Here is a 26516-nt window from a genome sequence, read left to right on the forward strand (position 1 = left end):
ACATATGATCTGGGATTGTCCCAATATATTGACGTATTGGGAGGAGGTACTGGATCTGCTCTGCGATATAACAGACGCATTGACCTGGAGCTGGGCCCTTGTGTCCTTCACTGGTTCCCTCATACATCCAAAAATAAGATCACTAGCAATTTCCTAGATCTAGGGCTGGTACTAGCTAAGAGTGAGATTACAGCACATTGGAAGGCTAAAGGAGGTCCGAGTTATCGAAGATGGAGGAATGCATTTCTTAGATGGACTGAATGTGAGGGTACTGCAAGATTGCAGGCAGCAAGCAGAGCAAATAGTGAAAAGGCACTAGAGACTGCAAGGGCTTGGGAAGAGCTCACATTATTGTTGAAAACATCAGAATCGGACTCAGATGGGGACTCTGCAGTGAATGAACTGAATGATCAGAGTATCCCTGCTTGATGTCTGCTGGGGCGTCATAGATGCGAGGGAGCCAGGGCGATACCTGTAATTGATCTTGGACTTACTAAAGACCCTACTGATATCCATAGAAATGTATAAGCATGTTGTAACTGATTGTCTTGCTGTATCTAGTTACTACTTCCATTCGATTTTCATACAAAATGCCACGTCTGCTGGGGAGGGGGGGGGGGGGAAGAGGAAGGGGGGCAGTCGGGGGGGGGGGGGGGTCATTTTGGGTTGGTTTTATTAAGTATTTGTCCTTTGTAAGCTGCTGACTGGAACTTTATTGCATTGGCACAAATATGATGGTCCTGCACTAATGTCGGAGCTGCTTTGTGTTCTTCTGGGTAATTGACTTGCATTGAACTTTATTGCAGCAGACTGGAACTATGTTAGGATAGGAATGGGGACCTCTTCAGAGACCAGATTGATGATGTGGGAACATGATTTCCTGTGTATGGTGAACGATCCCTTTGTTAAAATGAATAAACACATGAAAAAAAAAAAAGGGAGGGGTATGTTGGGAGGTGGAACATAAAATATCTTGCTTAAACAATCAAGAGTCGATGTGAAAAAATTCATCTTTTAGCTTTAACATGTGTAATATCAATCCACGTTCAAAGATCCATTTGCTTTAACACCTACTGTTCACAAATAAGTTGCTAAATAATCTCTGGTGTAACTTTTCCTAATAAGCAGATATGCACTATGGTATCAACATAACACTTCCCAATGAACCAATCAGGCCTACAGCCTTTGTCAATGGCATTTCAAAATAACCAACTGAGGCCTACTTTAAAGAGTATAATCTTTCCCACAGGTCAACTGCTCATACTGTCCTCCCCAGAGGGGCAGCAAGACACCCAGGATTTTTGTTTTCAGAAAATAGGATGGGGGAGGGGGGGGGGGGGGGGGGGAGATAGGCCATCCCGACACTGGCCATACCTCCACTCTCAAAGTACACATCCTTCTGACCCCTCCTCTCACAAACTAAGAATGGGTAGAAACCACAAAAATAGAAATATTGACCACCACAGTTTTTTTCCTGAAAGTTGAGAACTGGAGAGAGATCTTAGGTAACCAATCCTTCTGCTCATTTTGCGCATTGTACTTTAAAAATATATATATATATATATATATATATATATATATATATATATATATATATATATATATATATATATATATATTCGCTGGGAAAAAAAACAAAAGGTTAAAGTGAGATTATAGTTATGCAATATCCAACTTTGCATTGAAGAAAAATAAATGCCCCATCAGCATACCTTGCAATTTTGTGATCAATTATATAATTCCAGATGTTGCTGTCATGTTATCAAAGATCATAGAACAGGTCACAAGTCATGTAATATGGAAGGTAATTAGCAGTGCATGGTGAGTGAGAGAGTTAAAGTTACTTTAGGGCTCGAGTTACAGTTGAGATAACTATATTTGTGAATTTCAGTGGTGTTAGTTTAAAATTGTATGTTTTGATTGACATTTTCAGTTAACTAGAACTTCTCTTTAGCCTTTTTCCCTAGTGAAGTAGGATTTTAATACCATACGTAAAAACTAACCCTACACTGTGCATGACCGCCAACCAGGCACTGCGTCCAACCCTTCGCAAGCAGCCAACCCCCCCACGTCACATTTGTGCATGGCCCTGCAGTTAACCCACCTCGGGAAGACAGCCCCACACAGGGCACAGCATTCTGCTCCCAACCCCCGCAGGTATTCAATCACACCCCGCCGCATATGAGCTATGGGTTGGGAGCATGGCCTTAAGTCAAAACCCCCACAGGTAAGCATGGCTAAATATAGGAAGATGGGGCATTTTACGTAATGCATAGCTATTGACTTTGTAAAAAGGTCAAAATACCAAAATAAAAAAGCATTTGCAATAGGTCTTGCATTACTGATAGTTTGAGGTATTGCCGTTGCAAATAATAATGCAACACCAATAGCTCATACTTTCAGTAATTCAAGACCTAGTGCAGTGCACAGGCTTGCTTAGTGAGGCAGGAAACAGCATTGTATGTATCAGTGCGGTACCGCAAGCTGCTCCTAGAGATCCCTAGTGAGCAAGGTACCAGAACTGCATGTCTAGGTGCGGTACCGCAAGCTGCTCCTAGAGATCCCTAGTGAGCAAGCCACCAGCAATGCATGTCTAGGTGCAGTACCACAAGCTGCTCCTATAGGTCCCTAGTGAGCAAGCCACCAGCACTGCAGGTCTAAGTGCAGTACCGTAAGCTGATCCTAGAGGTCCCTAGTGAGCAAGGCACCAGCACTGCATGTCTCACTGCAGTACTGCAAGCTGCTCCTACAGGTCATTAGAGAGCAAAGCACCAGCACTGCATGTCTACAAAGTTGGAGTTATTGGCATTCTAAATGACAATGTTCTTTACCTATTATTAAAGGGTGTTGATTACGCACTCCTCTTTGAAAATGCTCAACCAAATATTTCAGTCTAACTCGATCAGTGGGCATACCCAAAGAATTATTGCCTAGGATAGATCTAGTAAATCAATTAATGTGGGCCAGGTCACGAAAGTGATCTGGACAAGGTGTGCACCACTCTGATGCAATATTCTGTTACACAATCAATCATTATACTACATACATTAAATACCAATTCAAATCAAAACAAGAAGCATTTATCAAAAATTCATATAATCAGATAACACAATGAGCCTAATTTGTAGGCATGTAACTTAGAAAAAAGAATCCGTCCATTTTACGTTTCGAATACCCAATACATTTCGGGACATTTTTGTCCCTTCGTCAGGGGCCTAAGAAAGATAGCATAAAAAATTGCAATGTACAGTTGTAAAAAGATACTTAATTGTGTTCATGAATACAATAATAAAAGACCCATCCATGTGTGTAAACTCGTGTTAAGTGAACAGTTTAGCATCCCAGATGTTACGGACAATTCATTTGTTAAAACTTAACGTTCAAATTGAGATTCTGTTGTGAAGTTACACACTGCTTCAATTTGTGTTCTAGAATCTGTATGATATTGTACAAAACGGATTTTGTGCATAATACGCACCATTTAATCTAGTATCATTCTCCAGGAGATTAAGGTGTACCTTCAATCTGTTTTATTTCGCACTCTAGAATCTGCATGACAGTCAGGTTAACATGTATTAAGTAACAAATATATACTGTACTAGATAAACTAGTATTATCTGCACTCTAGAATCTGTATGACATTAGTCAGGCGTAATACTCATTATGTGAAAAATATGTACCATCTGATATTGTACTATTGTTCAAGAAACTTCAACATGAACTTGCACACACTCTCCTATTTCGCATTCCAGAATTTGTGGGACACTGGGTAGGCGTTAGGCATCTCGTGTAAAACATGCACTATCCCATCCAGCAATACTTCCAAGAGACTCTGAACTTACACACGGTTATATTTCACATTGGAGTATCTGCATGCCACTAAACAGGGTTATCTTGTGAAAAACATGCATTTGCTCCATCAACATGAATGTCATGGAGGATATTAGATCTGCATGATTAATGGTTAATCACGGCTAATACATGGTATATTGGTTTCCATGACCTTAGCTCAGGTTAATGGTCATACTATTGGTATATATATACACACACACACACGTATTTTTTGGCACTCACAAGACCTGCTTTTTTTATTACAGTTTCATTAATTGTTGATGCGGATTCCTACAGTTATCGAATTTTTTTCAACACCCACAAGATTTACTTCTCATGGTGCACCTCGTAAATTATTGAGGAGTAATACAATGGCACATGCAGGGTATTTCCAACCCGCGTAAATACATGGGAACACTCGGTGATAACAGCATTATATAGAAGATTATCAAGGTTTTGGTGCAGCAATTCTCTTTTATATTCGGTTACTTGTATTTCTGGCACTTTAAGTATCGTTCATTACGTTGCTCGAGATTATCAAGTCGAGTTCCTAGTAAAGGACTCCATTCCAATATCGCGTTTATGTTTTAGCACCTTTAGTCCGTCATCACAACGTCACCTCCGGGTTTTCAAATGAGAACGCACCGAGACATGTTTTTTACACGCCAGCATAACGATCAGCGATACACGGTGACCGGGGCTATCCTTAAATTTACGAAGTGGCAGCGGGGATTGTATTGCAATTACTCCTTTGAACTATGGCTGTACGAAATGTGTCATCTTGCATATGTTTTCTTTAGAAAACCTGAAACATTGGGGATTTTTTTACGTCCACTAAGATGCTGAAAATTGATGGCGGTTGATTGAATGACTTTTGAAGTAAAGGTGGAGTCTCTACTACTGTTAAGTAAGCAGATTCTATTATCACATTTACCAGTAACTCAAATTACAACACAGATGGGCAATATTCGTTGATTATTTTTACAGAGATTGAAAGAGTGACCCCCGGTTTTCCACTGCATACCCATTGGATTTATGTGGGTTTGATGATTGGCAACCCCTTTCACAGTGTAGAGGTATGAACAACATGAACTCTGCAGTATTAATCACCAGAGGTTAACTCAAGCAATGTTGCACAATAAGCAAGTCTCCCATTTTTTTAGGTCGAGCCTAGTGGCAGCGCGCGTGACCTGCTGGCTCTGTGAGGCATGCTGTGGTAGAGTATGCTGTGGAAGCCTCGTCCCTTCTCCGCCCATATTGGTTATTGGCTTTGTGTCATTGTCCTTCTTAAATGCTGGCTTCCGATTGGTAAATAGGCTTTTTAGTCCCTTCCTGATACCACCTTGTCTCCATTTGTTACCGCCCACAAGAACTGGACCTTTTACTGGTCATGCTGCAAGTCTGCTTTTTTCGTAGCCAAGAGCACTATTTTGTTTATTTTTTCTTTTATTTGCTGCACAGTCCACTTTAAAGTTTGCGGTCGTGCTTGTTTATTTAATTAGTTTGCCGCGTGGTTCGCTCACATTAGCGGCGTGCTTGTTTAGTTAATTAATTTCTTGTTTTCTTCTGCGTGCACTTCATTTTAACTCCTTCACTTCAAAATGGCCTATTTTATGTTTTTCGGTCTTACTCGCTCTCTGCCTCAAAAACACACACTCCTATAAAATCCTAAATAAAACCCACACATAAGTGACCGTCGCTCTGTGGTCTGGAGAGAGGCCAGGGACTAGATGTGCATGCAATAGGTCTCGAATTGACACGAGTTTCCTCTATTGACATTATAAATGACAATGCCTTTTATTTAGGTTTTTAAAATAAATATAAAAAGACAACGCCTTTTTTTTTGTTTTCATTTTTAAAACATGAAAAAAGGCAGTGTCATTTACAATACCAATAGCTTAAACTCATGTAAAAGCGAGACCTATTGCATTGCAAATGCTTGTTCTTGAGTCGCAATGAAGAAAGAACAAAGATTCACCTCATTTGAGGTATATAGGCGTTCTGTATACTTTTTAAGTTGGCAGTTTTATGCTCCTGCATATTTTTTTAAGTAGATTGCACAATCATATCGCATTGCATGCGCACCTAGATCCGCATTGAAGTCTGCACATTCGGGGAGCACTCTGCCGGGAAATGACCGGACTGATCACCATGGAATCGAGTGAATCTTCCCACGAATGTCGAGAGCACTTAATAATTGAATGTTGTTAAGTTTTAACAAATTAATTCTCCATAACATCTGGGATGCTAAACTGTTCACGTTACGCATGAGTTTACACACGTGGATGTGTCTTAATGTATTCATAAACACAATTAAGTCTATTTTTAAATCTGTACATTGCAATTTTTTTATGCTTTTTTTCTTAGGCCCCTGGCGAAGGGACAAAACTGTCCGGCAATGCATTGGGCATTCAACACGTGAAATGGACGGATTTTTGTTTAAGGTACATGCCTACAATTACGCTCATCGGGTTTCGTGATGTTATGAATTTTTGATGAACAGATAATTCAAATCCAAACAAGAAGCATTTATTTTGATTTATCATTAAATTTATGTAGTATAACGATTAATCGTGTAACAGAATATTGCATTATGGTGGTGTACACCTTGTCCAGATCACTTTCGTGGACTGGCCCACATGGTTTAAATGTTTTTACCTTGCCATGTTGCAGAGTGCAGTACCATATGTGGCCAAAAGGGTCACATATGGTACTGCATCCTGCATTAGATATGGTAAATCCACCCTACACATAATGCATTGCATGCAAGCCAGTACTAGGTGTACATTCAAGTAGCTATGTCCATATCTACAATTAGTGGCTTTGAAATGTGACAACAAAAAAAAAAAGTATCCCATTAATTGCGGATTAGGTTGTATCGGTGTGGAGCTGATGAAGGGAAATGTATAGACTATCTCATAAATGTGAGATGTTCTAGTGAGTAAAGTAACCACTGCCAGCCTAGCTTAGGACCAAATGTGTGTCCTGGCTGAAGCCTTTTAAGAAAATAGTGCCTTTAGGCTGTAATTTAAACCTAGGGAGTAACAACACATGTACCTCATGGGAGGTTACAAGAAGAGACAAGGCGGTACTATTAAGCCTATTGACCAATGAAGAGCCACCATTTACAAATGACAGGAGCCAATACATTTTTTAAAAAAATACAAAAATAGATGAGTGGAAAGTGGGCAGAGCTTTATGCCCATATCCGGAATACAAACAAGCATTTGCAATGCAATAGGTCTCGCATTTGCAAGAGTTTGAGCTACTGGCATTGCAAATGACAACGCCTTTTATTTAGGTGTTGGTTTTCACAACAGATAAATGAAAGCCATTATCATGGTCATTTACAATACTAATAGCTTAAACTCTCGCAAATACGAAACCTATTGCATTGCAAATGCTAGTTTGCAAAAGCAAGCCATACCACGCTTTCACTTTAATGGCGGCCACGCCCCTTTCTTTAGAAGCAGCTCATGTAAAGAAAGGTAAAATGAAAGCAGGCTAGGGCCGCTTTTACAAAAAAAAAATATATATATATAGTTTATCAAGCCGACAATTTCTTTTTTTTTGTAAAAGCGCCCCATTCCGCACTTTCACTTTAATAGCGGCTGCACACCTTTCTTTAATAAGCCACGCCAGAAAGGGGCGCAGTCGCCATTAAAATGGAAGTGTGGAATGGAGCGCTTGATGACAAAAAAGTTAAGCATGCAGACGCCAAACACTGGCACATCGTCACAGCAGCAGCGTGCGAGGCCAAGCAGGAGAGCTCGTATTGGGCGTGTGGTCACAAATTAATTGAAAAATATCAAGTGGGGTGGCCGGCAGTGAAGTAGCACAGAGCGCGCAGAAGTGCTGCGCTTTGCAAAAGTAAAGAAAGGCATCTTTCAAATATAAGTCCAACCGTCCATGATCAGGCACCACACTGTCAGGAAAACAAGGCGGATTAGGGAGAGCCTGTTGTGCCGGCAACAGCAGCTAGAAGACAGACATTAAAGAAAATGGTGCTCACATACTGTAGGTAAAACAGACCATCCAACAACACAAGTAAAAAGCCCAGTCCTCATGGGAGGTTACAAATGCCGACAAGGCGGTACTAAGGTGGGATTTCTAGGCCTATTCATAAATCAAAAGCAACCATTTAGAAAGGACAGTAACAGGAGCAAATTGAAAAGATGGGCGGAAAATGGACGGAGCTTCAAGTCCATACCTGAATACAGCATGCCTTGCAGAGCAGCACATGCGATGCCCAGGATCGACCTAAAAAGAAAGCAAATGGCAGACTAAGAAAGTGCCAAGCTAAATCTGAACACCTACAGCATGACTAGCTATCAACAAGGCAACAAACTGTAGGAGCAAAGAAAGGCAGACTAAGTAAAATGCCATAGCAAGAGCTTGTTTTGACAGCAGTGCCCAAAGAAACGTGGGCCTGCAGCAACGGATACCACGAACAGCACCACAAAATGGTACCATGGATGAGACTAAGCAAAACAGAGAACTCATCCCAACCTTGAATTACCAGAGATCAGTTTCTGCAATAGCTTATGGAAGAAAGCGGAGACAGGCAAGCCTGTTGTAATCAGGCCAGAAGAATTATTTGGATTTGCAAGCAAACTTTGGTTGGCAGGGGTGAACTTTGGCTAGTTATTGAATGGTAGCTGGGGGCAAACAGGAAAGGTCAAACTCTTGAAATAAGGCAGCTGAGTGCATAGGATTTAAGAGAAACATATGAGATCCATGTATGGATAAGTCTGATCTTTAGAAGCTTAAAACATGCAGCAATTGAGTTAGAGTTATAGATTTTGGATCACGATCTTAGTTTAAAGGGGTGACACAGAAGACCCGATGTAATCCCTTACTTCAAACTGGTTAGGTATCGCTTGAATATGGGAGAAGGAGAACCCACTGACCCACAGTACACAGCTTAGATATAAATCAAGTTTCAGGAGGGGGGTGGGGGGGGGGGGGGGGGGTGGGGGTGTCAGGTAGATGGTCAGACAGGTCTTGTGTAGCTTATGTGCTAAAATACAAACTTCTTTGGGCCATCTACTATTCCAAAGTCCTTTTCCAGAGAAGCAATCCACAGTACCAATAGACTAGGCCGTCATGGTGCAAGGATTCCTCTGCTGACAGTGTAATGGCTTTCACTTGAGACTTGTTCCATTGGTAGACAAAGGAATCCACCACATATGAGCTGCAAAAACGTATACACATGAGGCTGCAGGTCAAAGATGCCCCTCTCTCCATTTATTTGGTTTTACCAATGAAAATATGTTTGTATGTTTTTATATGATTCTCCCAGATGCCAGACTGCCCCAGTGATAAGTCTACAAACTAGACAGCACAGCTCTAGATTCTTACTGGGGGTGCGGTAGGGGAGGTGGAAGGGGTAGGGTTGGAGGGGGGGCAAGGCACTTAAACTACTACCCCCTCTGAAAACCAAGGAACAATAGAGTAATCTCCCATACTTCTTTATGGTAAGATTACCTGGTTGGTGGCGTTTTAAAGCAAGAGCACAGAGATAAAATTCAGGCAGACCCCCGTGCCTGAACATTTCTACCCATTGCATAAGTTTGAATTTATGCACGGCATCTGTACTCCATTAACCAACCTTTGTAATAAAGACTCCCAGCAAAATAGCCAGCCCTATGCAAGTACCTCGGTTTCCACACTGAGTTACTTCTAACATCTACTTTAATTACTATATATAAAAGATGTGACATCTTGACATGCGTGTTCATTTGTAAAATGGATTCCATCTACAAAGGACCGTGGTGTTCCAAAGGAACCCTTCATCCCTCCATTTCTATTCAGTGCTTATCCAGCCCCCCTCGAGGACCTCATCAAATATTTCAATATGGCATGCTACGGTTTTGTGGGCGACACAGACATCATCCTAAACACATACAATCTGGCATACCACCAATAAATACTTGAGGACTGTCTCTACTCCATATATCCATGGATGATGGACAACTATCTAAAAATCTAAAGCACAAAATCTGAGCTCCTGACCTGCAGCAGTGGCACAAGCACAAACAGACAACCATATAGCTCAAACAACTGGATGTCCTGCCAGTCACGTCAAGAGAAGTGGGGGACCTGGGGGTAACTGAACTCAGACTGTCCCCGATCCCGCGTGAGCAGAATCACTATCAAAATGATAAAGCACTTATTCCCTTACTTTGAGAAACAAACAGCTTCAAAGCTATTCTCACCCTCCTGATCTTCAAGGTGAACTATGCCAATAGCCTATAAATAGAGGCCCCTTGTTTCCTTGTACACAAACTCCTATGAATCCAGTAGGTCACACAATTACTTCTCCTGTGCCTAAACCCCAAGGAACACATGGCACTAGTCATACAAGAGATTCACTGGGTGGTTAGTGTTCAAGGCACTATGCACTGTTCACACAGCCTCCCAGGCAAAAGGACCAATAAACCTGAAGGTAAAGTTTAAACATCACTCACAAAACATGCCACTACATTCCAGATTAGCACCGCAGATCCCTACAAACAGAAATGTAAAGGAGGCACCACATTTTTAGTTCAAGCAGTTTAAACTGTGGAAAAGGGTTGTATAGTAAAATACGTAGTATCCAGGAGCACATGCATTACAGAAAGATATGGCTACCTGGCTTTTTGAGGTACCCCTAAACTACTGGCCTTGGCAAAACGTCCGAACTTAAATTCCCACCTACATATGTTTCACACCAACTAACATTGGCTGACGATGTGATGAGCTACAGGTAAGCAATCTGGTCTGGCCCGAGGCATCTTGTCCCCAGTCACACCTACTTTCAAGTAGCAAAACAGCTCCCCACTTCCTACTATGCAATCTCAAAATCACCCATATGATTGGAAAGATCCAGCCAGTCCACTATAACTATCCACCCGATAGTAAGACAGGAAATCTCCAGCTAGAAAGATCTGCCATATGCAGATTGCACATTGGTGGACAATGGAGGACTCCAATATAGTTCACATCACCAGGTCCAAACTTCCTACACATTCTGACCATTAATTTGTATCTTGTAGTTGAGAATCTACCATAGCATCCACCTCGGATGACTAAGTCAGTCCATTCTTGAAGGACCTCTTTCACTTGCATCGTTCCCTGTACTTCTACTTCCCCCAGATCCTTAAGATTTCAGCCTGGGTGACCTCTTGCCACATTCACCATGTAAAAATGGACTACCTTCTAATCAAACATGTCTACAGGAACAGCAGCTGACAGCTTCTGGGACAGGACAATGAAATACTTTCCTACCGCCATGGCTATTACCATAACAGACCAGTAATGTATCTCACATAATGCAGACAGTCTCTGCAGACAGCTGCAGAGCATATCTTGCTGATAAGAGTCAAACAGTAACAAATGCTTCACTCCCTCACAGCACATTTTTCACTGTACAGAATAACAAAAACGTTAAAGGCACGACAAAAGAAGACAGGCAGCTCCAGAAAGGGTTTCAAACCTTATGCCAGAATGACAATGGTAAGGTACCAAAATGAGCAGCTGAAACGTTATGCCTCATTGATCTGAGGAAAATCATGTTTGCAGAAATCATGCAGCCCAACAGATGTTTGCGTTCTCCGCACATCTGGAAGAACGGCCGTAAATAGGCCCTTTTATAAAAACATGACTTTGTGGTCATTAGGAGGCTTACAATAAAAGTCCTGCGCCGAAATCAGCATTTTTAACAAAAATAGTCAAACACGTCAGCACGTGTTTAAGCTCATACAGCGCTTGAGGCAGGAGGCTCTAAACTGGGTTGGTAATGATGTAACACATACTTTCCCAGGTCCAACATTGGGGTCCATCAGACCTGACCACGCATAGTGCAGTAAGGTCAGTGTTTGAACACGGACATGGAGTCGCGCGCCAGCTGTTACTGTGAAGTGGCCGCTCTTCAAAGGTCTCATGCCGAGCTGTAACTGAGGAAACCATTCCACAGAGCGGCCCCAGCTCTACCCGGCTCCCTCCTCCAATGAGCGGCCGCATCAGAGCTGCCGACTCCGGACCGGAGATCAGTGTTCAAGCCTCAGGATCGGATGAACATCCTGTGAATCTGGGCAAACCATGTAATGGCCCTGTGCCTACACTATATAATTGTACAAATTTACATTAAAAAAGCAGCGATCTCTGAGGGGTGGGGGCGGGCAAGCAGCGTTGTGGGAGGGGTGGGGAGAGACAGCACATGGACATTACTTGTGAGATGCGGTAATGTAAATTGAAGGTAAACGAAACAAAAGAACAAGCCAAAACCAACAAAGCAATACCTTGATCTGGAACCAACGGGGGGAGGGAAAGTGAAAACGTGCCATGCGCGCGTTGCCGTACGCATGCACATCTGCTGTCCGGGCAAGGGCACGTCACCTGTCCCCTCTTCGGACGCAAAACCCACAACAATAGATCTCGCCAAGGCGAGCAACGCATGCGCTTGGTCGCTAGGCGAGACCGAAAAAAACAACTGATGGACAGAATGCAGAAAAATGTCATACATTCACCCCAGTACAGAGATCTGGGACTAAATCCATCGTTTTTTGCTTACCATGCCATTGCAGTTTGGACCCAGGCATATGTAAATCAGTCTTGACCCTGCGCCCAATGGGAACAGTCCAGCCTGAACTGCCAGGCCAGGTCCTCCCTGGACTAGAAACAAGCATCCTAGGATCGGTTTTGGGCTTTCAGCCATCATCAGCCAGGGTAGCTTGACTCCAGTGGCATGGAATGCATGGGACCCACGTCTGGGTATGTGGGCATACCGGTCCCACTCGTGGTAACAAATGCAAAACGTCGGGCTGGACTGTTCCCATAAGGTACAGGGTCAAGAATGATTTGCAAATAGCTGGGTCTGAACTGAGGTGGCGAAGTGAGCAATGAACGATGATGGATTCAACCCAGATCTGTGACTGGGGCTGAGTGTTTGAATAGTTTCAGCTCTCCGTCCATCATCTTTGTGTTGGCTTTGTTCGCACTAAGTTGGCAGGGTATGCCCAGACGTGGGTCCCTTGCTCACTTTGCCACTGAATTCAAACTAGCCTGGCTGATGAGGGGTGCTACCCCGAAACCGTTCCCAGGATGCTCGTTTCCGGTTCAGGGAAGACCTGGCTTGGCAGTTCAGGTTGGACTGTTCCCATGAAGCACAGGGTCAAGACTGATTTGCATATAGCTGGGTCTTAACGGAGGTAGCAAAGTGAGCTAAATAACGATGATAGATTCAACCCAGATCCATGACTGGGGGAGAGTGTCTGAAAGTTTTAAGCGCTCCGTTCATCTCCTTGTGTCTGCCCTATCCTGAATACAGCATTGCTCGAAGAGACAGCGGAAGCGCTGCCTAGGCGAGACCTAAAAAGTGGTCTTATTTGCTTTAAGAAGGGAGGGGGACCCCTATTAACATATATAAAAGCACTTTCACTCTGTCAAAAAAAGTACAGTAATTAGATTAATCCTTGGCGTGGTTTCCCCTGACTTTTTGCCTCCACCTCCTGTATTTTTGACACTGTGCTGGATTTCGTTTTTGCTGGTTTAGATGCTTTGGGCACTTTGCCACTGCTGATCAGTGCCAAAGTGCAAGTGCTCCCTGGTTAAATTAGTATTATGATTGGCTGTCCATGATTGGCATATTTGTTTTACCAGTAGGTCCCTAGTAAAGTGCACTGATGTGCCAGGGCTGGTGATTCAAATGCTACTGGTGGGCCTGCAGCACCGATTGTGCCACCCACAGGAGTAGCCCTAAAATGGTGTCTAAGGCCTGCCATCGCTGAGCCTGCAGGCAGTTGCTAACTGCCATGTTGTCCTGGCCAGTGTACACACTTGCCAGGCCTGACCCTTCCCTTACACATTGGACACCCCTATGGTAGGCCCAAGGTACCCCCCTGGTCAGGGTGCAATGTATGTGAAAGGTAGGACATGTACTAGTGAGGGTGACATGTCCTGATAGTGAAATACTGCCAATTTCGTTTTTCACTATTGAGAGGCTATCTTGCCCATAGGTTGGAAGGGGGAATGCTGGGTATCATTTACCTGCATATCTTCCCATAGCGGCAAGATAGACATATGAAGTCTGGTATCCCTGATCTCAGAATTTGATAACATCTTTTAGGAAAGATGGTTTTTAAATTCCGTGTTGGCTATTTTCCTGTTCAACCTTTCTGTGTGCCTCTGCCTGTTTGTGTATTGACTGTCTGGTTTGCAAGTGAGAGGGGCTGGGGGTGGCTGCAGGGGGCTGGGTGAGTCAGCACTCGGCTGAATAGACCTATCTGCACTTAGAGTGGTGGGAGGAGTTGCACCTGGGCCTGAATAGGGCTGGCCTGCCTTCCACAATGCTGGCTCCACCTCCTGCAGTGTGTCTGATGGCCCTGGCCTCCTCTCACAAAGAAATAAGACATGCCCTGGCAGAGGGTACCGAGAATTGGTTTGGACTGGATCCTGGGCCCCTCACACATGTGAGAACAAAGACTTTTGGGGTATAAGTAGCTGTGCTGAAACCCCAGTAAAATTAGACTACTTTTGCCAACAAGAGGAATCCCTGCCAAAGAAGATCAACTGAAGAGACTGGAAAGGAAGACTGCCCTTGCTGTGTGTTCTGGGGCTGACCTACAGTTTGCTGTTACCATTAGGAAAGGGGACAGGGGACTTTGCTGTGTTCCACCCACCTGCTTGAAGGAAGGACTTTGCTGTGTGCTGTGTCCAGGAATAAGTCTCCAAGGGCCGGAGAAGAGCTGGCCTCCTGTTAAAACTCAGGAACACAAACGTTTACCAGAAGAAACCATTTTGATCAACGTTGAGTGTGTGTCTCTGCACCCAGACTGTGGCCTCCTGAGCCTGTGCCTTCGTGAAGCTCCCTGTGTGCTCATCGGCACACAGCTGGGGGCCTGTCGTGAGGACTGCGTGGTCTCGAGCGTGATCTGCCCAGGATCATGACTAAGCGTGCTTTGCAGACTAGCGCGCAGCTGATGGTCTGCGGGGGGGGCGGGGGGGGGGGGCCGGTGCCTTCCCCTAGAGCATTGTGCCACGAAGGAATCACCACTGCCGGCCCGGGGGCTTCATTGAGAGTGCTGTGCCATAAGAGAATCACCACCGCCGGCCCGGGAGCGTAATCAGCCTCGAATCCCTGTGCCCGCCTACGTCACAACAAGCCGCGCTGGCATTGGATTGGCTCCAGCGCCGCGGTTTGTCTAGCAACGAGAGGCTCGTCTGTTGCGAGTGCCGCGTCGAGAACCAGGAAGCGGAGTGCCCCGGCAATCAGCTGTTTGCCTAAGGAGGAGGACGCGGACACAGGTAACGGCTCCGGTCAGCTAATAGAGATGAGCTGTATCGCTGCTGGGGGCAGGGAGTGCGAGTCTCCGAGACAGTACTCTCGGCCTCCCGGTGAGAGTGAGGGGCAACATTCAACAACCATGCCCTTCGTTGGTATTGGCACGCACTCGTGCGAGTGAAAGCAGCGTGGGGAGCCTATTCCGAACCGCGGCAGCAACCTTGTAGAGCTTGAAGGAGTATTCTAATAGAATAGGGACCCCTTTGATTCAAAGTAGAGCGGGGGCACCTTTGTTAGTAAGAGCTCCACCGGCTAAAGGTGACTTTCACTACGTGAAGAGCAGGAGCCCGATAGTTATAAGAACTCAACCACATCTACAACTCTGACAAGTACTCTTTCTATAAAGGACCATTGATAAAGTGAACTGCTTGCACAAGGATTTCCAAGAACACTACAAAGGAATCTTTTCTTTTAAAAGAACGTTTAATGGTGTATGTTGGTGTCATGTCATTTTGATTTGCCTAAATAGATATAAAGATAACTTTATTTTTATAAGTGACCCAAGTGGTGTCCATTTGTGGTGTTTCACTATATTACTGTGAGTGTTGGTGCAAATACTTTACACATTGCCTTGGAGGATAAGCCTGTCTGCTCGAGCCAAGCTACCAAGAGGGCGAGCAGGTGTTATCAACAGTGCGTACCCCCTTACCCGGACTAAAAGTAAGGGTCCGTATTTGGACAAAGGTACTTACCTCTGCCAACTAGAGACCCCAGATCTAACATTGTAATAAACGTATATTTCAATAATTCACACTTCAACGAGTAATAAAAGGGATTGTCCTTAAAAATGTTAATACAGCTTGTTTTCATTTTTAAATCCATCAAGTTTGAGGTTTTTCAAAGTGCAGCCATAGAACCAATCACCAAGGGACTCTGCACTCCAGCTCAAGAGCATAGAGCTTCAGCTAGGAATACTAAACAAGCGTTTGCAATACTATAGGTCTCGCACTCATGCAAGTTTGAGCTATTGGCATTGTAAAGGACAAGGCCTTTTATTTAGGTTTTGGGTTTTAAAAACATAAATAAAAGGCATCGTCATTTACAATACTAATATCTTAAACTCTCGCGATTGCGAGACCCATCGCATTGCAATAAAGGGCCTTCTCGACCACTTGTTAGACTGAATATCAGAGGAAGAGACCTGCCTGCGACATCTTGAAAGTAGTGATAAATAGGGCAGTGAAGAAGATGTGTAAGTGTTCTAAATTACTTTGGAAAACAACGGGCCCCTGTAAACAAGATATACTTGCCAATAACAAGGTAAATAACAATTGAAAAAGAGAGCCTAGGCGAGGTGATAAACAATACAAGTGTGCGCAGGAAAACCTAGTACATAAATATAGTGAATACCAAATGGAGAAACATTAAATGAAGCCGATATTAAATATATTTTTTCTCTTTAAAACGCATTAATTTTCAATAAATATAAACAGTTTAATGAAAAACATTACATATATATCCCCCCAAAAAAATTGCAAATATACACCAAATTTTGCTCCTGTTGTCACAGAATTTCAGAGAATACAAATGTTATACATCAATCGTAGATTTGTTCTAGTGGTTTGTTGTTATCCGTAAAGATTAGACAACCATTTCTGATGCAATATACTTTCAAGATGACATGATACAATAGAACAACTGGCAGTATGTTGACACTACACGCATTTCAAAAAAGCCTTCGTCAGGGTTCCATCACAGTATACACGATCTAATGATGGATCCTCTGAAATAGACTCTTGTTGTAATACTAGGGATGCCATCACACGAAGAAACCTTATCCTTAAGGTAATGATTGGTACAAATAAAAATCAACAAGTATTGGATTTAACCAATTTGATATTCATTGGATGCCAACCTGTGTGGGATCCAAATGGACGAAAATGCGGCCAGAGAAAGTTCTAATAAGCATCCATAGATGAAAAACTGGTAAGGTAAACAGTTGAAATGCCCTAATAAGGCAAGATGTTGGCAGTCATTTTCATAGCCTGATCCTAATAATGTCAGGATGTAGGGAGTCGTTACCTGTAGGTTGACACGAGTACCGGATGCCGCATGATCGCGTTCATCTACTTCTCAGACAGGACGCTCCATTGGCATCCCGAATGGAGAATCAGCTCCAAGTCCCGAATGGAGGATCAGCTCCAAGTTATCTCCACACTATATAACACCTATTGGAATATAACCATTGGTTGCCCTACATTATTATGATCTGGCTATAGTGTTGTGAATTACACAGACACAAAGTGTGAAGTGAGAGTTATATATGATCCGAGCTATAAACATTAACAAAGCGCGCCAACACTTTTTGCTCTGCGATTACACCGACGCGGCTCCAGAGGAATGGGGGGGGGGGGGGGGGGGAGAAGAGGAGGGGAGGTTTAACGCCCTCTCCGTGATTCGAGTGTGCAGTGGGGCATTGCTTAATGTCATGGCTATCTTTGGCCTAATGAAAACACTTCAACTGTAGTATGGCCCTGGCTTCACATCCTGGTGCAGGGCGGGCTGTGCTTAATGGCAGGCATGGAGGGAGGGAATCGTTTGTAGCTCTAGCCTCTTACAATGCCCCTGCTATTACTAGTGAGCGAGAGGCGCTGAGGTGGCGACATTGCTGGTGGAGGCAGCATTGCGGGTGCTGGCAGAGGCGGCATTGCGGGTGCTGGCGGAGGTGGCCGTATTGCGGGCGGCGGACGTATTGCGGGCGGCGGACGTATTGCGGGCGGCGGACGTATTGCGGGCGGCGGACGTATTGCGGGTGGCGGACGTATTGCGGGTGGCGGCCGTAGTGGCCGTATTGCTGGTGGTGGCCGTATAGCTCGTAGTGGCCGTATTGCTCGTGGTGGCCGTATTGCTCGTGGTGGCGGCAGTATTGGTGGTATTCCTGGTACCAGCCTTTCAGGGTCTAACTACAAGCTAGTGCTACTGCCAACCAGAGACATGATTCTGCCCTCCTGCTGCTGAGCCAGGCTCGAGTAGGGGTAGGCAGGACAAAAGGTTTCCTGTCACAGGGAGATATGCCCACCTCTCAGACAGGACTTACGTATTGGTCTGGAGTGGGAGGCGCTTGCCAACGCCACTAGACTGCATTTGAAGAGCACATTTGGTGGCCTCCTTGCATAATCCAGTTGGAACCAGTTCAGAGAGCCATTGTATTAAATTTAGACATGCAGTATTGCTCCCTCTTCTTCCTTTTTGCTGTTAAAGCTTCTCCTCTTATATTCATTACATTTAAAATGTTATATATTCATCATATTTTTAAATATAAAAAAAAGGTAAACAATATGTGCAATAAATACATGAACAACAACTCTCGATGCGACGTTTCGGTGCCAAGGTAGATCGGAGAGACCTCCAGGGAAAAAAAGATTGAGGCTAAAAGAGCATAAATCAGCGATTCGAACCAAACGCTAGAATACCCCTTTAGTAGAACACTGGAATGAAAGGGCTCATAAAATTGAAGAACTCAGGTGGTGCATTATTGAGGTAGTACAAATGAATATAAGGAGGAGGAGATTTAACAGCAAAAAGGAAGAAGAGGGAACAATACTACATGTCTAAATTTAATACATATAGATGTGGATTGAATAGTAGGGAAGAATGGAAAAGAATTTAAGATCATATATAGTATACTCCCATGCCCCTCAGTTACAATCTCCATAGGGGCCGAGTTTCCGATGTAAAGAGCCATTTGATTACTGAATTAAACAAATTTCTAGAAATAATTACCACCATATCTACAGGGTCTTAATCCCCATGATATTGCAGAACTGATTATCTGCATTATTATGTACCACCATTTATATGGTGCAACTATTTATGTAAAAAATAATAATAATTAAAAAATGGGTATACCTATAGTGGCGACAGCATCTGACAACACGTCAATATGTTTTATAGGTAAAAAGCATTGATGTGTCTAAGACAAATAGGACATTGCACCAAGATGGCCGCCATAGTGAAGGACGAGTGAAACATTACGGCACAAGTTCACACAAAACACATGGGGTACCATAAGGGACAGGCACCTGTGTTGATTTTCAGTTCGCCTGGGATGAACCTAGAGTCCGTGAAGATATAAAATGCAACAGTATATTGTAGGTATTATTACCGTGCGATTAACACAACATGGAGGTACAATTATAATTAAACTCATTACCACGATCCGAATGATTTAGCAATATGACAATTTTAGGGCATAATAAAGAGTAACTAATATTATCATTATTACAAACCAGCGAATAGGTGCTTCATAAATAAATAAGATTTGCAGGTAGGTATAACTGAGCGGTATTAGACCACAGTATATTACAATATGGCCGCCGTAGTCGAGCCTTAAAACAGGGCATATTATGGAATATAGTCCGCTCCATGCATGGTTCGCTTAGCGATATTTTAATTATTAAAGAAATGATATGTAGGATTGATACGAACGCGATTCCCGCGTCACGCTCTTAATTAGGATAGCGTTAGTTTACGATTAAAACGGGGTAAATGAAGCGAGACGATCGCACCAAGAGAGCATAATAAGCTGTTGGGAATGGCAGATGCCATCACATCGGCATTTTAGTATAAAATCAAACAAATGGCCAGTTATAATTCATTAACATGAGGCGAGAACACATTTCAAAATGGCCGCCCTGGTTGAGTGGTAATTCAGTGCACTTAACCCTCGGTGATGTCACTCACCGGACAGGTGGGCCTAATTAGGAAATGAAAAGGAGTATATAAGGAGCCTGAAAACAACACTGCTGTCAGACTCAATTTGGCAGGTCAGCAAGACAGATGCTTGTTCTTTGAACTTCATATCTGGTAAGTGGGACCATTGAGGGAATGCTAACTGATCTGTACATCTCTCTAAACAGATTGAAGGTAGACTTTGATGATTATTTTTTAGATATACAAACTTTAATATAAATACATTTTTATACTGCTCTATGTATAGAACTGAGTACTTAACTTTGACCATAAAATAACATTGCCAGTTATAGGTCAAGTTAAAATCTAGAAAGTCTGAACAGTAGCAGAGTATACATTCCTATGTGGTCTCTGTAGAATAAAATCTGGACCAGAACTAAAATTAACTGGAACCAGCACCCCTAAAGAAGAAAGTGGGTGGATCTAGTAAACAAGATTTGAATTAGAGGTGAGAAGTAAAATTTAACTTGCTTATACTGACTAGAATAAATACAGAAATTTGTTGCATTCAATATACTCTGTAATAAGTGATTCTTTATAAAAAATCTTTTCAGATTTATATTTTGAGTTAAGATGGACCTGTCAATATAAAAGTTATTTGTGAATGATCCCATCGAACTGTGACTAATAAAAAGGTAAGCCACAAGATTAAAAAGTGTGTTTATCTTTTAGCAATTTAAAAAGTGAAGTTGGCTCTGTATTTAGAATGTGAAAACCTTGGGGATATATATTTTTTTAAATAATTCCAAATAGCATATTTTTGCATACCCCCGTAGCTATTACATTTACGCCTTGAAGGGATTCATACAAATAGAAGGGTGAGAAAACTAAACAAAGACCCTCCAAAGAAAATTATATGGGTAAGTTGATTCAGGCCGTTCTAGATTTGAAATGAGACAATATTCAGAGGGTCTGATTATAATGGAATTCTTTTCCCTCATAGTATCATCCGGCACCTATGAGACTGTAAAAATCAGGCGAGGAACCCGTCCAAAACTTAATTGGAGGCAAATATAAAAGCTTCCATATAAATCAATAGGTATGTAACAGGTTTACTATCAATAGGAATGAGACCCGGTGTATTAAACTACTATGATTGAGTAATCTTTCTGTGCCTTAAATTAATGAGCAAGCCTATTGGATTCTTGACCTACACTTTTTATCCAGGCAGACTTATTCCTAGGTTGCTAAATATAAATCATAAATAATGTAACAAAGGGATGTTTTAAAAAAAATGTTTTTCTAATAAAGTTTACATTCTATTCAGATTTTTAATATTGAACTATTGTCCTGAAGCGCCGCGTCGACAGTTCATGTATTTATTGCACAGTTTACCTTTTTTTTAAAAAATGAATATATTCATTTTAAAATGTGTTTAACTTTGTCAATATCAATTGTATAGAACATGATCTTTTGAATAAAATATTGATAATACATTCCTTTGAATTCATATGTTTGATTAGAAATTGATTCTATGTATGATTTTATATATTTAGCAACCTGGTAAAATGTGTCTTATTATATCTCAGTGTATGGCCTCACTATAAAATAAGTTAACCAATCCAATTAGAGGATTGAATCCTCATGTTTTGATGATTATGCAGAACCATTTAACATTAGATATTATTCTCGTGAAAGAAGGCGGAGTCTGCCATGTGTTGAGGGTTCAACCATGATACACAATTTTATCCGAGGATAGTAGGCTTATTAATAATTTAAGAAGTTACATCACTACTGTTTGGCATGCAGCAAAGGCTCTAGAGGAGCATGGGTTTTGGGAATTAGTGGGTGTATGGTTAAGTAAGATTGGAAAGGGTTATATAAATGTTGGGGAGTGGTTTGATAATATTGGTGGTGCTGTTCTAAGAAAGATATCAACCCTGTTAATTGTTTTTGTACAGAATGTGTCTCATTCTTTTGTTAAAAATCCTTGAGGCAATCTGCTTCAGGGGGGGTTTAAATGTAGGTGTATGAAGGCATCAGCAACGTCTACAAGGGAAAGAAAGGTGTGATCACTAATTCGGGTTGGAGAACATGGCTCATGTTTATGATAAGATGAGGAATCGGAGATAAAATGCTGAAGAGGATGCAAACTGTTTTGTAAATAAAGATTGTGGGAGGTGGTTAATTGATTAAAATTAACCTCTTCAGTGCCCATGACGAGATAGTCTCGTCATGAACCCCACCCACTAATAAAACGCCCGGCACAGGAGGGGGAAAGGACGTGGCACAGAAGGGGTTATAGGGGGCTGGGAGAGCTAATTTTGATCTAATAAATTTGTGCTTAAACATTATGAACATGTCTGCTCTAAAATGAAAAATCCAATTTGACAGAGCTGTACTGCACGAAACTGGGCCCAAATGAGGCCTCACTTCCATCATGGATTTCAACAGTCATGATGTGTGCTTGCCTTTCTATGTTCACTGTACATAACCAAAATGTGCACAATGTGATGCTCTGTATTGACATGTGGTTCTAAAAGTACTATTGAGGAAGCATTTTACAATATTCAAGGCTTCTCCTGCCAATAACAATGTGAATCCATTCATTTAGCAGACTTCCCTCGTTTTTGTAACCAGATCTGTACTCCCAGATCAGATGACATTAATAAGTATTAATGTTCATTTAGAGGTTAGTGCTGGCATGATGGCAAAAGGTGATGTTGTATCATTTATTACGGAGATTTATTTAACTCTGCTCACCTTATGAGGATCATGCAATTTCCATGGACTTCTAATACGAGTTTTCCTATTAAAGATGGTGCATTTTTGAGGCGAGCCTGCCTTTACTCTAGAGGGACTGAAAGCTTGCTGGTTTGTCTCTTACTTTGGACTGAATATATTTTTGCCAAGACTTCACTGTATTCTCTTGCGGCATTTGCTTGAAATAAATGATTTACTAAGCATTTTAACTATACTTTTTTTGACTTCTATATTGATCTAATACATTTAAAAACAAGCATTTACAATGCAATGGTCTCGGCATTGGTAAAGTTAGAGCTATTGGCATTGCTCATGACAATATTTTTGTATGTTTTTTGTTTATGTTTTTGTTTTTAACCCCTTCAGTGCCCGCCCCTTTCCCCGCCCTGTGCCGGCCGTTTCATTAGCGGGCGGGGTTTGTGACGAGCTGGTCTCGTCATGGGCACAGCGCAACCGCGGCCCATGACGAGACCAGCTCGTCACGGGCATTGAAGAGGTTAAAACATTTAAAGAAACGGCATTGTCATGAGCAATGCCAATAGCTCTAACTTTAACAATGCCGAGACCGTTGCATTGTAAATGCTTGTTCCTTATGGAGTGAGCCCATGGGGTTGAGGTAGTACTCTTTTCACTTTTATGTTCCAAATTTGAATGCATTTAAGAATCCATCTCGCGATTTCTGCCTTTGAGATGGTATTACCCCCTCCTTGGGTTTGATAAAGCATCAATTGTTTTTTTCGAAAGGTTTTGGTTCCTTCCACATAGCACATATGGGCCCTTTTATATCAAGTGTGTGTGGTGCCCTTTTTGAATGGTCTTTGGCTCGAAGAAGAAAACCGGTAGATCTAGAGCGATTCAGGTGAAAAGGTGAGATTACTTTTGGCAGAAACTTTGGGTTGATTTTGTCTTGGAAAACCTGGAAATAAAGTTTCTCAATAGTTAGGGCATGTATTTCATTAACTCTCCTTAAGGATGCAACTGTGAAGAGGTAAGCCACTTTCCATGTTATAAACTGCAACTTGCATTTATGCATAGGCTCAAAAGGTGTGGGCATCAATCTTGTTAACACTGTTAAATCCCATGATGGCAGAGGAGTTATGTGTTGAAATTACTCAAATCCTTCCATGAAAGCTTTCATTACTGGTATGAGAATAAAAAAATGTATGTGTTCTGTTCAGAAGATATGCAGCAATTGCTGCTAAATGAAGTCTTATGGAAGTATATGCTTAATGCGATTTCTGTAGATATAACGAGTAACATACCAGTTGCTGTTCAAATGGAGTGCATGGGTCTATATTGCATCCAGGACAGTGTACAAAAAGTGTTTCCATTTTGCTGCACAACACGCCCTTGTGGTTGGTCTCCTGGCTGCCTTTAGAATGTCCATACATTCTGGTGGTAATTGCAAGTACCCAAACTCTACAACCTCAGGATCCAGATTCCAAGGTTGAGTTGTTGTGCATTTGGGTGCCCGACTCTGCCCTTGCTGCTGAGTTAGAAGATCTAGAACGTTGGGAAGTTTTTTGTGATGTATTAGGGACAGCGCTAGTAATGTAGTGTACCCTGGCTGTTGTGCCCATGTTGGAACTATGGGGATCATTTTGAGTGATTAGTGTCTGAATTTCCTGAGTAGCTATTGAATGAGTGGGAGAAGGAGGAAAAGTGTACACATATATATCGGCACACAACACATGGACAGAGCCCCTCTCTAGTGGTACTCGCATAACTGTCTGGTGACAGCTAAGCTGTCAACCAAGACCATTTAAAAAAATGGTCTTTGCTCCTTTCTTCAAACATAAAGTGCACCCCCTTGCCCCTTACACAATCTGGTGTAGACTCTTAAGATCTGCACAGATTAGTGTTTGGTGCATTTCTAGACTACGGTCCACACAAGACCTCATAGTAAGCTGAAGAGCAATATACTACACAAAATACAACAAACCGGCCTGACAGCCGGATCTTAACACACTTTTGATCGTTGCTTTTAAAATGTTTTTTGGTCAGAGTTGGTGCTTTACAAATAAACTATGTTATATGGGAATACAACAAAGTGTATTTATTTTGGATGAAATGGTAAAACGGCATACATGAGGCAATAAAACCAAGCTACTTCCCACGGCAATCAAGATGATAGGAAAGATGTGGTAGTATATGAATATCATGATTCTGGGTGGGATAATAAAGTAAAAATCTGAAAAAGTAAAAAGAACCAATACATCAGGGAAACGTTGTGGTTGTTTTACATTAAAAACACAAAAAAGGTTGAGGGGAATGCTTGCAAATATTCTAACCACTGTCAACCACTCTGGGCATCATTTTTCGGCCATTCTGCTTCTATTGATTCATCCCTACCTGATGCAAATTGGTACGTACTCTGCTCATCGTGGGGCTAGAACCTCCCAAATTCCCAGGTGAGGCCCACTCCAGAAACCGGTCTCTGGTTGCTAGTCTACTGTCTAGAGGGGAAATTACCTGGCAGTTCAGACTGGACTGTTCTTATTGGAGCAAGACCATGACTCATTTGCATATAGCAGGTACCTTGTAGAGAGTGGCAAAGTGAGAGGAAAACAATGGTCTGGAATATAGCACGAGTGATCACTGGAGGCTGATCAAATTCAAGCATTTATTTATTCCCTTCTTGAAATATTTACACAGCACATAAAAGTTGGATTAATGGGTTTGTATGTGCAACCAATGTGACAGCAAAGTGATTATAAAAATCATTTAACAAAAACATGTAACATGCCATGATGAGACATTGCGAGAGGCGTACACTGAAACTTTCATTTCAGATGTCCAACTGTGTGCAATTTAGCTACAATTCCAGTAAAAGTGGCCGCAGTAAGATTATACGGCGCTCCCCTGCTGACCTGTAGTTCTTAACCCAAGATGCGTGGACACCACAGGTCCTAGATTTCATCTCTGGGAGTCTGTGACAATTATAGAATATTAACAGATTAATAAATAATAAACACATAAAGACAAATTGAAAACGTCAAGAAGCCCTCCAAATATGAAGGAAAGTGAAATTGGAGGCTAAAAATTAAGTTGACATGTTTGCTTGGTTCGTGGGAGAACGACATAGTAAGAAGTATGGAGGATTGGTGGCCTAAATTGGAGCACCAGTATACAAAAATAAAAAGCGAGAATGCATCAGGACGAGTATACAAAAATAAAAAGTGAGAATGCATTAGGAGTAAAAACAAAAAAAAAACACAATAAAATTGTAGAAACCTAGGGCACTGGCTACAACCAACCTAATAAATACAATTTCGTTTTGTGTCATTTTTAGTGTGAATTATAGAAAGCAGTTAATAGCTTGTGTATTTGCTTGATGGATACTTGTGTAGTTTTGTGTATTTGAGGATCAATTCGTAGAAACTGCTGTGGCTGGAGCCCCGGACTTCCAATAGTGAAGTGGGGATCCACAGACAAGTTAAGAAGCACTGCTGTGAACTGTGGGCGGATACTGGTGGCGAGGTGGGCAGGGTGGAGGATTAAGCTTACAACTTAAGATACACGCATGACGAGGGTTCTCTGGGTTAGGATGGGCGACCCAGCAACCAAAACAAGCATTGGTTTTAGGATACATTTTGTACCCTCTGCATTCGTAGTTTACTTCCCGCCCACGCGCCAGTTACCTGTTGAGCTCTTACAGTGTGTGGCGGCGTCATGAAAGTCATGGAGGCGGCCTCGGGGAGCTGGAATCCAAGCCCCGGTGGCCCTCTCTGCTTCCGAGTCGGGGCGTGTCCGGGCCAATGCAAATCTGCACTCGGTTCCCGGTTGTCAGCCATAGACCATGGCCGGGTGGGTCGGCGGGAGGCTGGTGATAGGCCACGGCTTCCGCGGGTCGCTGGAGGTCCGGGGCTTAGAGGTTTTGTGCCGATGGAATCATTAAGTGGCCATGGTTGGCCCGGGTGACTTCTTCGGCCGAGTGCCGTCCTGTGCCCGCCTGCATCGAGTGAGG

General features: G+C 42.5%; 1 protein-coding gene across 3 annotated transcripts in view; it reads right to left on the reverse strand.

The window, feature by feature from the left end:
- Nucleotides 1-26516, reverse strand: part of PHF20 (PHD finger protein 20) — a 1063788-nt gene that overhangs the window by 1025019 nt on the left and 12253 nt on the right. The window contains exon 2 of one of the 3 annotated variants that reach the window (XM_085619023.1): nucleotides 8042-8091. The exons of the other annotated variants lie outside the window; for them this stretch is intronic. The gene's annotated coding sequence lies outside the window, so the exon portion shown is untranslated. The remainder of the gene's footprint in view (nucleotides 1-8041; nucleotides 8092-26516) is intronic. 3 annotated transcript variants of the gene reach the window in all.

Source organism: Triturus cristatus, chromosome 7 (assembly GCF_964204655.1).
Source record: "Triturus cristatus chromosome 7, aTriCri1.1, whole genome shotgun sequence".
Taxonomy (NCBI): Eukaryota; Metazoa; Chordata; class Amphibia; order Caudata; family Salamandridae; genus Triturus; species Triturus cristatus.